The sequence below is a fragment of the Malania oleifera genome, chromosome 3 (genome assembly GCF_029873635.1).
Source record: "Malania oleifera isolate guangnan ecotype guangnan chromosome 3, ASM2987363v1, whole genome shotgun sequence".
In the NCBI taxonomy this organism is placed as follows: domain Eukaryota; kingdom Viridiplantae; phylum Streptophyta; class Magnoliopsida; order Santalales; family Ximeniaceae; genus Malania; species Malania oleifera.
The window spans coordinates 121778844-121788054 of NC_080419.1; positions in this window are offsets into that span (position 1 = coordinate 121778844).

Below are 9211 nucleotides of genomic sequence, written 5' to 3' on the forward strand. Positions count from 1 at the left end.
TTTATACATCATTAATATTATATATTTTTAGAAGGAAGATGTGCCAGTATAACGTGTATGTGATAAAAAAAACCCCGATCCTGATTACTGTTCCCAAAAACAGTTGGGACTGGGATAAGATTCACTTTAATTGTGATGTTTAGTTACTGTTATTAATTTTGTATGTTGTGTGTATGTTAATTCTTCTATTATATGATTCCAGGAAAGGTTACAGTATGATAGCTGATGCTGAGCAAAAAGGGGTTATTATTCCCGGGAGGGTACAGATAGTAGATAGAACTCGTATGAACTAGTGTAGACTCGTGCAATTCACAATTTCTATTTATTTTATTGTTTATTAAATACTATTATTACGTTTCTCATAACATGAGAATGTTGCTGCTGCTGTTTGTTTATCTTCTAAGGAGGATTTCTTATGCTCGTGAGTCTAGTTTCTCTTCAGTAATATCTCTTATTTTTCGAGAAAAATAATGTTGTTGTTGCCTCCCAACACTCAAATCACATTAAAATGTAATATGAGCAATATTTAATATATACTTAGTCTAAATGATATTGTGCCAGCTTAAGCATCTAGGTGGGTGGCTCTTGATATGCTATTAGGAATACTCATTTTTCAATCATTTGATTTGCTCCTCCTCGTCTTAATTCTATCTGGAACGCTAAAGTAAAGTTCCTTTGAAGTTCAAGGCTTTTGTTTGGTTGGCTGTCCTTTGGTAGTTAATATTGACAATCTGTTGCAGAGTAGGAGATCCTTTTAAGCTCTATTCCAATGTTTTTAGCATGCGTTTGACATTGCTGCGACCCACTCCCATCTTTTATTGTACTGCTCGGCAGCTTGGAATTATAATATTTTAAATACTTTTTAAAAATTCAAGAGAATTAAAATAAGATAAATTTATATATATATATATATATATATATATATATATATCCTTCATTTTTAAAAATAAAATAAATAAAATCCATGAACAACTGCATATAACAATTAACAAGTCAAATTTGAAAACCAAAAGAATTTATTCTCAATGTTATAAAATGATGCAGATAATTAATAATAAAATAAATAGAAATAAGCAGAAAATAAATATAGGCGAGATGGAATTTTTATGTGGTTCGAATATACTTACTCAACCGACGAATGGAATCAGAACTTTTACTATTTAGGAGAAATTACAAATCTCAAATTGTACAAAATATTTTTCGATCAACCTTTCCTCTCATTATTTTTCTAGCCTGTCTCTGCCAGAAGTTTACCTTCTTTACTTCTCCTACCTTCTTTACTTCTTTCTTCTGAGCATCATCTCTATGCGCACAATTTCTCCTTGTTCTCCTCTTCATTATTTCTTCTTCATCTTTCTTTCTTCTGTTTCTCTTGTGCCTGTGTCTTCATATACTTCTTCACACTCTTTCTTATACTGTAATAATCCTAAAAAAAATAAAATTAATCAATTAAATAATATAATATTATATTATACATATGTTAAGTAGGATCAGGATGTTTCCTGATCCTACAGATTTGATTTTCAAACCCCACTGGTTAACCCTTCCCCTCTCTCTTCCGTTCTCTCTCACTCTCTCCCTCTCCCATCTTCTTAGATCCCGTTCTTCCTCTGTAAAAAAATTACAATTATATGTTATAAGAATCTTGATGGGCCGAATGTGGTAAATGTTCGGTATTGTAGCTATAGATGAATATTAGTGCAGCCACACTGTTGTGGAAGTGTTGGCCGTGGATAGTAGAGTTGTCCTGGGTACACACCTATTTTTGTACCAAGATATGATAGGAAAATCGCACTTACAGATAAAATGTTTGATTTAGTTTTGGTCGACCAATCAAGTTAAGTTCAGTATTTGGACCGCACAATCTGGTCATGGGAGTTAAACATGACATGCATTGACAAAAAAAATTTATATCATGTATATGACGACTAAATACCATAAATAACAATCACGTAGCGGAAAGAAATAAACAACCTCAAACTAAATACCAGAGTAATACCTTTACATCCCAAAACAATCGCATTCATCTGTCCATATTACATGCCTAGCATATAAAACAAAAACTATACATAACTGTTCTTACCACCACTTAAAAATAACACAATAACTAAATCCTGCCTCGAAGCTTTCTAAGTTCATTCACCTAAGGGACCTGAAAAGAATAATAAATCGTCGGGGTGAGATACCTCTCAGTAAGGAAGAAATAAGTTATAATAGTGTGTGGCAAAAGAGTTTTAATAAAATATAAAACATGACCATTTAATAATCAACAACAACCAATAAAACGCATAAATACTGTAGTCACACAAAGAAGCCAATATTTATAGCAAAAGTTCTCGAGGATTGGGGTGATTACCCGTCTATACAAGTAGCAACCCTCTGCTCTGATACTGTTTGTAACCTTACCCTTTTATTTGGGTATAACCACAACTGATACTGATCAGGGCACTCACTTCTCAGTATGCCTTCGGGTGGAGAGTGTTACTTTGCCATAAATGTTTATGCAATTAAATTTACGCACATCCAATGCTAATTATTTTATAGAGATCCATGTATACTCGCACATCACAACCCATCCACATGGGATACACACACACTTCATTCACACCTACACAAGGTCCATATCCATATAGGAAATATAGTCCACACAGGACTCGTATCCACACAGGAATACCATCCATAGAGGACTTACAACCACACATGTTACTATACAAGCTTCCCAACCACACAAGTTACAAATCCACACACACAACCCCGTTTATAGTAAATCGGCAAAACAAACTCCTCATTCCACTGCCAATGTTTTACCCTTTTAATATAAATGCCTATATAACAACCTCCTCATACCACTGCCAACGTTATATGACAACTTATATCAGGTACGATATAACGACCTTCTCATACCATTGCCAATGCTATATCGCAATTTATATGAACCATAGAACAATACCCATCCAATTCATGTAAGCACATCAATGCATTCAAGTTCACAGTATTTATTCATCCAAAATGCATCACAACCAACCAGAATTTGCAACCCAAAATAGTATCCACAAGCGTACCATATTCGCATTCAAGCAACACTCACAACCAATTAATTATGAAAGTTATATTCATGCCACACGATTTTTCCCATATATGATATATAATTAGAAATCATTTTTGATCCAAATGCCTAAACCATTCAGAAAATTATACATAAGTATATTAAATTGTATACTCGAATTTAACTGGTTTAAAATTAATAAAAAGTTGTTATAACGTATTCCCTTTACCAGATTCCAGAAAGGTCCGCTAAAATCCTAAATCACACTAGCGATGTTCCGAACCCCAAACCATGAAATCACGTTATCCCCATTTTATTTTTCATTTAATACATTTCCTACGTTCACATACCTCAAATAATCTTATAAACCCTAAAATATCTCACTTACCCTGATTTTGGAGTGGTTCCCCGGAACCTAAAATCAACGATATGCTCCGATTAGATTATAGAGAATCTTCCTTAGATCTCCGTAGTGGTTCCTGATCTTCAAACTGGGATGAAACGAGTTCAAAATTGAGGAGAGAGAGGTGAGGAGAGAAAAAATCTTGTTGAAAATGAAAGAAACTCTATTTATAGGAAGGGGTTCGTCGACGAGACAGATAGGTTTGTCGACGAGCCCAAGAAGAACGTTTGTTGACAAACCATTGGTTTCGTCGACGAATTTTAGAAATATCTGAATCTTGTCTTGGTCTCTCTTCGTTGATGAGACACATGTCTTCATCGACGGTACAAAGAAGGGCGTTCGTCGACGAGTCCTTGTTGTAGCCCATTTTTAAATTTATTTTCTTTCCTTTTTCTCTTTCCCTTAATTATTTTCATAATCTAAATTTTTCAGGTCTTCACAGTGGGCCAGAGGCAAGTAATGGGGAATCAGGCTTATCAGAATAATCCAGCGTGCCCTTTTTGTTCAAAATGCAATAGCAGACATTAGGATGAATGTTGGGTTAGAGTAATTATTTGTTATCAGTGCGACAAACCCGGCCACATTGCATGAGATTGTCATATGCTGCTGAATAATGTATCCACTTCTAAATAATACCAGGAAAATAATTAGGCACCTCGAGGCAACTATCAAAAGAACACCGCCCAGGCGCATGTTTATTCTTTTACTCCAGGAAATGCAGAAAATGCCGGTGATGTGGTGACAGGTAATATTTTTATATTTTCAAAGAAAACAGTAGTATTATTTGATTCCAGAGCAACACATTCTTTTATATCTATGGAGTATGTTAAAATGTGTGGGGTGGGAATTCAACCATTAAATGCTGAATTATCTGTGGTTACACTGACGGGGACCTTAGTATCATATAGAAAGGTACTTATAGCTATCCAATTTGTATCCATGGAAGAATGCTACCTACCAATTTAGTAGTGTTTGATATGCATGGATTTGATGTAATTCTAGGGATGGATTGGTTAGCTTCAAGCTATTTTAGTATAGATTGTTATAAAAAAGAGGTGGTGTTCAAACCTCATGGAGAGCAGGAGTACAAATTTGTTGGGACATGCGTGCTCTCTTCACCACAAATATTATCGGCTATTAAGGCAAAACAGGTACTTTTGGGTGGATGTCAGGGGTACTTAACACGTGTGAAGGAAGCACCAAAGGAAGAGCTAAAGCTTGAGGATATCCCGATAGTGAGGGAATTCTTGGATGTATTTCTAGAGGACTTACTCGGGTTGCCTCCCAATCGCGAAGTTGAGTTCGCTATCGACCTACTTCCAAGAATGGTGTCGATCTCTAAGACTCCTTATAGAATGACTTCAGAAAAATTGAAAGAAGTGAAGGAGTAGTTACAGGAGTTGCTGGACAAATGATTCATCAGACCCAATCTGTCACCATGGGGAGCATCGATTCTGTTTGTTAAAAAGAAAGACGGGTCAATAAGAATGTATATGGATTACCAGGAAATAAACGAGGTGACAATTAAGAACAAGTACACACTACCTCGTATAGATGACTTGTTTGACCATCTCTAAAGAACACAAGTATTCTCTAAGATCGATCTCCGATTAGGGTACCATCAGGTGAAAGTCAAGTCAGAGGATGTTCCAAAAACTGCATTCCGAACTAGATATGGTCACTATGGATTCTTAGTTATGCCATTCAGGCTAACTAATGCTCCTACTACATTAATGGACCTTATGAACAGGATCTTCCATGAATATTTGGATCAATTTGTGGTGGTATTTATTGATGATATTTTTATTTATTCGAAGAGTCTTGAGGAGCATGAGAACCATTTGAAGTTGGTACTCCAGGTACTAAGAGAAAAGAAGTTTTATGCCAAATTTAAGAAATGTGAGTTGTGGCTGGAAAAAGTTGCATTCTTAGGACATATGATATCCAGGGATGATATTTTTGTGGACCCAAGTAAAATAGAGGCAGTAATGGATTGGACGAGACCGAAGAATGTTCATGAGATCAGGAGTTTCTTAGGTTTGACAGGATATTATCGCCGATTCGTGGAAGAGTTTTCTAAATTATCAGGTCATTTGATGAGATTGACAAGAAAAAATGTGACTATGAATGGACTGATGAATGTGAGCAAAGCTTCCAAGAATTAAAGTAATGACTCATCACAGTGTTGGTATTGACAATTCCTTCAGGAGGATGTGGTTTTGTGATTTACAGTGATGCATCTCGAAAAGGGCTCAGGTGCGTATTAATGCAGCATGGCAAGGTCATTGTGTATGCTTCTCGATAACTCAAGGAGTATGAGAAGAATTATGCTTCGCACAATTTGGAATTGGCAGTAGTGGTATTCGCACTAAAGATCTGGAGACACTATCTATATGGTGAAAGGTGCGAGATTTTTACAGACCATAAAAAGTCTCAAGTACTTCTTCACGCAAAAAGAACTGAACATGAGACAGAGGAGATAGTTAGAACTGATCAAGGGCTATGATTGTACCATCAATTACCACCCAAGGAAAGCCAATGTGGTAGTAGATGCATTAAGCCGAAAGTCATTGAATGCATCTGACTTTCATTACTAATCTAGTAATCCAACCGACCTTGCTAGACAAGATTAAGGCCGCATAAATGAAAGATAAAAAGTTGGTGAAGATTATGGGTAAGGTACAGAGTAGACTGAGGGTGAATTTTAACATATCAGATGATGGGGTTTTGAGGTTCCAAACCAGATTATGTGTACCCAATGATGAAGAGGTTAAAAGAACAATTCTGAAAGAAACTTATCGCTCTCTTTATACAATGCATCTAGGAAGCAGTAAGATGTATTGTGACTTGCAAGAATCTTTTTGGTGGAATAACATGAAGAGAGAAATTGTAACATCCTCAAAATTCTTACCATTTTTTTTATATATACATATCCATACCTAGTAGCAGAAACACGAATCATACAACCATTTACATATATATTAAACAATACCAGAATCCAGTGCATATCAACCATAGCCATACAAAATAATCCCTCCAGCATCATCTATCTCAAAAATATACACAACTCTGTCAAAAACTCATCCTATAAGTAGGGTAATCAAAATACTCTCTATCCGTGAGCCTAATCTGCTCGCCTAGATGGCTCACCTGAAAAATGTTAAAGTCATGGGGTGAGTCGACGCTCAGTAAGTGGAAATATGCTATTACTAGTGTGTGACAACTAAGTTAAGGAAACTTTTAAAATAGCAACTGAACTGTAATGCAATAAATAATCTGTAAAGCATATCTTTCTTTCACAAATTAAAATATACTGTATCGTCTGTATTTTCTACTTTTCATACTGATAATATCATACTATACTCATCATATATTGTAAAACTGTATACATATACATAACTGTGTTTTATCCTTGGGATTCTGTACGTCATGATTTGACTCCTCATGACAGGGTTGTGCGGCCCGTAGGTGGGATTTCATCTGGTCGGCCCTCCAAATAAGTCAATATATTCTACACTACCTCAGTCCGGCCAAACTGCATCCACTCCTAGGCTCGGGACTGGCTACTACCTCGTCAAACCGGCCCCCTCCACCCAGTGAACTAGGAAGCTGCATACTCTCCGAGCACGACTGACGGTACCTATACACTATCTGAGATATGTGGTTGTACTCTATCTGTATATAGCAACGGTACCGTGCTCTGTAATTTATATCTGTACTGTATCTGTCTGTAATCTTTCCACATAGATCTGATATTATATACATATATACATATATACTATTTTATTGTTTTCATCATGTTTCCAAAATTACCATAACGCTATCTTTCTGTACTATAAATACTGTAATCTCTATATACTGTATCTGTAGCATCTTGATGCTATCTCTGTATATCTATCTATATACTTTGTCTATATACTTCGTCTGTATACTCTGTATGTTATGGTAATAAGAAACATGACATGCTATAACTCTATATATACTGTTTTGTATAAAACTGTAATATATATACAAATCTAAATAAAATGGTATACATGCATATGTATATATATATATATATATATATATATATATATATATATATATATCTGTTTCATGAAACTATTCTTATAAAAGCTGTATATGCATGTAAATTTCTCTGTATAATTTCTGTGAATATATATTTATATCTGTATATTCTATATAACTCCATATACTAGGAAAAACTATATAAACTGTATATACTATCTATATCTGTGTATTCAGTATAGTATGATACATTATAAAAACTATATAAGTTCTTCATCACATGAAAATCTACTCAGGCCACACAAGCATTTAAACTCATATTTTGTAAATACTGTATAATAAACTGGTATAAATATATGTCTATGACATCTCTGATAGCATCATGAAAACCCCTAGCATAACATATTTCCCTTACCTTAACTTTGAAAAAGCCCTTATAAAATTCTGACTTTATACCCACAAGGTTCCTAACTCAACATCTTGAAAATAAAATCTCCTAGAACAAAATATCAGTATTTTCTTACCTACAACATTTCTTATAACTGAGGGAAAGACAAATACTGAATAAAATGCCTTACCTTGAGATTAGGATGAAATCGAACCCAACTTTCCCAACGATCAGCTCCGGTAAACTTGCAAAGAACTTCTCCAGGAGTGTCGTGGTAGCCTCAGATCTTCGATCCGAAGCAAAACGGGCCCGAAAATGAAGAGAGAAGTGAGAGAGGGACGTAGAGAGAGAGAGAGAGAGAGAGAGAGAGAGAGAGAGAGAGAGGAGAGGTTTCTTGCGTTGTTTTTCATAAAAGATTCGGGTTAAACAATATTTATACTGTGGCCTTTGTCGACGAAACACGTCATCTCGTCGACGAATCTTTCAGTAATTTCGTCGACGAACCTTACTCCCTCGTTGACGAATTTCAAGCTACCCCAAAACCTCTCTCGGTATTTTCTCATCGATGAGATGTGGCTTCATCGACGAAGTCCCTTATGCGTTCATCGACGAATCCCCTGTATTCATTGACGAAATCCTGTGCAAAAATTCCAGGTTGTTACATTCTCCCCTCCTTATAAAATTTCGTCCTCGAAATTTACTATGTATCTCCATCTATACACTCCATCATTCCGTAAAGGAAAAAAGGTCTACTCATTTTATTACTTGCCCTCACTTGTGGTGGAGGAATACCGTGATTACATTTACGTTCTGGGAGATTACATATATAAAACTAGAAACTATCTACTAACCAAAATCAATACATGTACCTGCAAAGGAAACCTATCTAACTATTACACTTTACCTGAGTACCTCTATACCTCTTGGAACAACTGCGGGTATTTCTGTTTGATCTGCTCCTTGAGCTCCCAAGAAGCTTCCTCTATAGTGTGATTTCTCCACAAAACTTTAACTAACTGTATTTCTTTAGTGCGTAAAGTCTAAACCTTTCTATCCAAAATCTGTACTGGTACTTCTTCATATGCCAATGAATCCTTAAGCTCTATGTCTACATAGCTAATGATGTGGGATGGATCTGGGACGTATTTCCTTAATATGACAACATGAAACACGTCATGAATTCGAGCCAAAGCTGGCGACAAAGCTAGCTTGTAGGCAAATGACCCTATTCTCTCAAGTATTTCAAAAGGACCAATATACCTAGGGCTCAACTTGCCCTTCTTTCCAAATCTTATAACTCCTTTCAAAGGAGCTATCTTCAAAAATACTCGATCTCCCACATCAAATTCCAACTCTCGGCGGCGGG